General features: G+C 41.8%; 1 non-coding gene across 1 annotated transcript; it reads left to right on the top strand.

The window, feature by feature from the left end:
* The first annotated feature begins 627 nt into the window (after positions 1–627).
* Positions 628–733, top strand: TRNAL-CAA. The gene is made up of 2 exons: positions 628–665; positions 688–733. It is a non-coding gene; the product is annotated as a tRNA-Leu (tRNA).
* Positions 734–5,605: the final 4,872 nt, after the last annotated feature.

The following is a 5,605-nucleotide window of genomic DNA, read 5'->3' as shown; positions in this document are numbered from 1 at the left end:
AAAGATTATGTATATTTTTAGGGGAAAGTATATTAACAGAAGTAAATATATAGCTGGGAACTTGAGTGAGGAAAAGGTTTGAAGTATTCATCACAGAAAATTAGATAAAGATTTGTTCCATCAATAGTATTCCACTATAATTTTAATTTTCTTTTTTCTTTTTTTCTTGTTTCTTTTTTAAAATAAGATTTATTCATGCCTGATGTTATTTTTTATATCATAGTCATTTCTCAATATATGCCCCTTTCCAACTCCTACCCCAGAAATTGAATTCTCACTTGTACAAATGAAAAACAAGTAAAACCAACTGGTACAGTGATAGATCTGACAATATATTCAACATTCTGCCCCTATAACCTGCCGCTTCCATTCCAAGAGGAGGGGGAGGTTTGCATCATACATCTTAGTCTCATCAATTTAAAGTTGGGAACATCTATTCCACCCTTCCCCGCTCCTTTTACAGATAAGGAAATGGAGGCACAGAGAAGTTAAAAGATTTGCCCAAGGCAGGAAATAGAGAAGTAAGAAATAGCAAATCAAAACAGTAAAGGATCTTTTGACTCTAAGTCTAGAACTTTTTCCACTTTACCATGTATCTGGGACCAAAATCAATAATGATTCAGTGGTGTCAGGATGGCAGAGTGGTCTAAGGTGCCAGACTCAAGGTTTCACCTTCCTCTCTGAGTGTTCTGGTCTCTGTATGGAGGCGTGGGTTCAAATCCCACTTCTGACACATTAATTTTGGGACAGCTAGGTGGTGCCATGGATAAAGCACCAGCCCTAGATTCAGGAGGACCTGAATTCAAATCCAGCCTCAGACTCTTAACACTTACTAGCTGTGTGACCCTGGGCAAGTCACTTAACCCCAATTGCCTCACCCCCAAAAAAGAAGGAAAGATGTCCCCTAGTAGAATGTAAGCTCTTTGAGGGCTGGCACCATCTTTGTTTTATATTTGTACCCCCGAGGCCTAGCACACAACAGGTACTGAATAAGTGACTTTTGATTGATTGATTTCCAAGTAAAGTTACTCTCTTTTGCTGTAGTTGGTTCTGTTTTTGCTTCCACTTGAGAAGACAGAGAAAGTGAGAATATTGAAATAATCTGAAGACACTGAAACAATTCATGATGTCACCTTGAGTGTATATACTGTTGACCCATACTTGGAAGAGCACATGTGTAATAAATTTAGCAATGCTATCTCCTGGTTCCCTTTCTATGGATCTGACAATTCCTTCCCATTTTCCTTTGCTAGATCATCATCTGTCTCCTGCCCCCTAATATATCTCCAAAAGCACTCTCCTAAGCCCTATTCACTTCTTTCTCTATACTATCTCTCTTGGAAAACTCATCAACTTCCATAGGTTTAGCATCTAGTAAATCTTTATTCTGATGACTCCCAGATCTATAGATCTAGCCAGGATTCTTCCCCTGAGCTCCAGGGTCATATCAATGATTGCTGAACAGATCCACCTGGATTCCATAAACATCTCGACCTTAATATGTCAACCACGGAACTCACTATCTTCCCCTCTAAACCTACCCCTCCTTATTCCCTACTCCTAGTGGGTACACTAGCATCCTTCTAGTCACCCAGGTTCCAACCTTGGAGTTGTCCTTGATTTTTCTTTCTCTTGTACTCTCCATATTGCCAAATCTAATGATTCTATCTTCTTGACATCTCATATCCGTTCCCTTCCCTTTACTTGGCTGCCACCCTAGTTGAGGCCCTTTTTATAACTCTTTCCTGAACTATTATACTAACATTCTAATTGATCTCCCTGCTTCTAGTGTTTTCTCTCAGGTACATCCCCCATACAGTTGTCAAATTGATATTCTGGAAACCTAGGTCTTTATCCTATCACTACTCTGTTTAAGAAATGTTGTTGCCTCCCTATTGCCTCTAAGAGGAAATTACAGACTCCTTTGTTTGGCATTTAAAGACCTTCACAGTATAACTCCACCCTTCTTTTTCAGGATTATTGCACATTACTCCCCTTCTCATACACTTTGTGTTCTAGTCAAATTGAGCTATTTGTCCCTCCTCATACATAATATTCTATCTCCTGCCTCTGTGCCTTTGAAGGGTGCCCTCCACCCATGCCTGGAATTCACTCCCTCTTCACCTCCATTTCTTGGAATCCTTAGCCTGTGTACATGCAACCTCCTTTCCTGATCCGCTTAGCTCTTTGTATTCTCTCTCCTCTTCAAGTTATTGTTGATATACTTAGCTAATTACATGTTGTATTTCTCACCACCACCAGTTTTAGTGGAATGAAAGCTGCTTGAAGGTAGGGGTTGTATTAATACCTCCACCATTATATCACCAGAATTTATCCCAGTACTTTTTTTCCGAGGGGCAGCAATAAAGGTTAAGTGACTTGCCCAGGGTCACACAGCTAGTAAGTGTCAAGTGTCTGAAACCAGATTTGAACTCAGGTCCTTCTGAATCCATGGCTGGTGCTTTATCCACTGTGCCACCAAGCTGCCCCCTCCCCAGTACTTTTTTACATAGTATCTAATACAGTACATGCTCGTTGGGTTGCATGGGATAGGAAAACTATAGGACCATGAGAAGCCAAGGGGGTATGGTATTATAGACAAAAGGAATTCAGTCTTCCATTCTAATCTGTGGTCTTGGATAACTCAGCAAATTGGAGGCCATCTGAGGCAGGATAGTCAGATAGGGCATCTTCCTACAGAGGGGAAGGGGTAAATAAGATTAAAAACAGCTAGAGTGACTGATGAATGCCTAGATGGAACAGTGAGCACCAAAGGAGTTGTAACACCACTAGCTTATTTATGACTGGTACATTCCAAGGTTTCCTAGGCTTCCTTGCCCTGAATTAGTGCATCTATAAAGATTGTCAACTCTCCTTTTGTAGTCCAGAGCATGAACCATAGTAAACTACATTATTCAAGAGTTCCACTCAAGCTGAAGCTTTGCCACAGCTAGCCAGCTCCCAGAAGGGACTTCCTGGAAAAGATGAAATTGAGGTTCTAGGTGTTTAGGATGTTTGTTTTTGTTTTTGCAACTCGCCCTGCAGAGTTGGATAAGCAGAAGTGACAGAGCATTTAGATGCATTATTCTGGGGCAGCTTTTCTCAGCATGTGTTCAGGAAGCTCTTGAGCCACATAGGGCCATAGTCAGCTGTTGGTACCAACCTCAGCAGTTCAAGAAATACTCTTCTCTGAAAGAATCTATGTCTTCTTCCCCCACTTTGGGATCATGGAAGTCAACTTTACCCTGTATACATTCACAGTGATAGTAGATGTGGTGTGAATGAGTGGTGAGCTCCCAGAGCAGTTCAAAGAAAAGTAGAGATAATACAACAAAGGCCTTTGTTATCATTCAAGTGATTAATATGCATTAGGCTTCCCCAGGGTGTTCTGTGGCAGAGGTTAGAGCCACACAGGAAGAGTTACCGCTATTCCCCTGACAAAACAGCCACATGGCCATGGTGAAGGGGACCTTACTAGACTAGAAAGGATGCTCTAATTGGTCTAGTGGCTGGGTTTTTTTCTTCGTCCGAATACCAGGTGGACACCCCCATTAGCCTACTCTATGTGCTGTAGAATATCAAATAGTTATGCCTAGCCATAAAGCAGGAATACCAATACTGAATTTGCAAAAGACACTCAGACTGTATTCCCATTCACTAAATTGTTAGAATATTTTGTGGCCTTCCTAAGCTTGAGCAAAATCGCCATGGCACATCCTGATTTACTGCATCTCAGCCCTGTCATCGAATATTGGCAACACAGTGTGTAATCACAAGGTAATACTTAGACATTGCCTCGAGAGAAGCAAGAATCTGGCATATCAATAGTGTCAGGGAGATTTAGGGCAGATTCTTCCAGGCCACAAATGAGATTAGAGTATTATGGGAGACGTTAGATGGAAGACACAGCCAGCTTGGAGGATCCTAAAGTGCTTAGCACAGAAGCCTAGAAAATGATCTGTGTTGTAGATACTTATGGAAATGTGCCTTGCTGAGAAATCTGTAATCACAACTATCCAGAGGAAAACAGCAACCTGGCCTCATAGCCTGGGGACAAGGAGCTCTCCCAAGGGTGTCAGACTTCTGGTTTTAGTCCTCTATAGTTCTGTTTGGGCAGGAAATTTACTACAGTCTATGATGCAATGGAACCATTTGGAGGCTCCTTGCCTTGCAGAGTAAGTGAATGGCCTGTGATAGTGTGTTTCTGTGTATGTGTGTGTGTTTGTGTGTGCATATTCTAACTTATGTTCTTATACACTTTCCATGAGCAGTTATCTTCCTGTCTTAAAACATCATCTCTTAAAACACTAGTTAGCAGAATTAGACATTTGCGCACAGCTAGCAAGGATCTGAGAGAAGAATTGAATTCTGCTCTTCCTGACTTCAGGTCCAGAGCTCTGTCCACTACTTTTGAGGCTTAGTTTCCTTAACTGTAAAATGGAGACAATTGTAACACTGTTGAGAGAATCAAATAAAATACTGTATGTAGTGTTTGGCATACCTGTGTAATGATTGGAATGATGCCACCTACTGGAGACTTACTATAGGAAAGCTCCACCATGAGGAGAATGCCTCAGAGGGCAAGGCCATGTAGCTTTTTCTTGGCGTCAGGAAGTGACATTTGCTCATGGGTGCTATCTATCAAGGCTACCAGCCAATAAACTTGAGGAGCCTCCTATTTTCTGGGAGGGGACAGGAAGGAGGAAAGAGGGCCTGCGCGGAGAGCTCTGTCTCTTTTGGGTTCCTGACTTGATGGTGGTGGCGGCGGCAGAGGACTTCACAGGAAATTTGAGGAAAGATAGGAATGCCAGGCTGTTGGAATTCTGTTCTCAATCTTTCTCTTTCTATCTTTCAATAAACCCTTAAAAACCTAAACTCATTTTATCAGTGATTTTAGTCAGTTTCCCCCAAAACTGGGGGAACAGATTAGAACCCACATTTAGAATCTTAAATTACACACCTGTAAGCAATATATAAATATGGACTCCAATAATAACTGTATTTGGCACCTTAAGATTTATTAAATCAATCCCTCACATTTTTCTCTAAAGAAGAGATCACAGGTCTGCAATGACTTAGATTCTGAGGACTCCAATGCAAAAGAAAGACCTGATATTTTAGATTTGTCAGTTTTAAGATGGAGTGAAGAAAGTAAACAATATGGCCCACAAGTATGGTAGCTGTGTCTAAAAAATTGTCATCCTATTGTAAAAAATTAATTGTTATTCTTTTAGCTAGAATTTTTTTAAAAACCTCTGCGTGCACACTGGTCTCTGGGGCTCCGCAAATGGCATGGTGCTCCACCCACTGGTTGTAGCCATCACCATAGCACTAGCACCTCATGTCATCATCACTCACCGACGCCTACTTGGGCCTGGCAAAATTAAAACTATTGGAAGGCCAGTGAGGGCAATCATGTGACTGTCAGAGCGGCCAGCCAATTGGCTGGGGGCTGTGTGTGGTCAGCCTGGGGTCTGCTGGGAAGAAGGGAGGTTTTTTTCGCCATTCTAGCTTGAAGCTGGAAGGCGACAGGATGCTGCTGTGTGTTCTCAGCTGATTCCTGGGCGGTGGTGTTGTTCAGGTTGTATAATTTCCCTTTCCCCAT

This window comes from Dromiciops gliroides, chromosome X (assembly GCF_019393635.1).
Source record: "Dromiciops gliroides isolate mDroGli1 chromosome X, mDroGli1.pri, whole genome shotgun sequence".
Taxonomy (NCBI): domain Eukaryota; kingdom Metazoa; phylum Chordata; class Mammalia; order Microbiotheria; family Microbiotheriidae; genus Dromiciops; species Dromiciops gliroides.
This window is presented reverse-complemented; position numbering and strand designations above follow the sequence as displayed.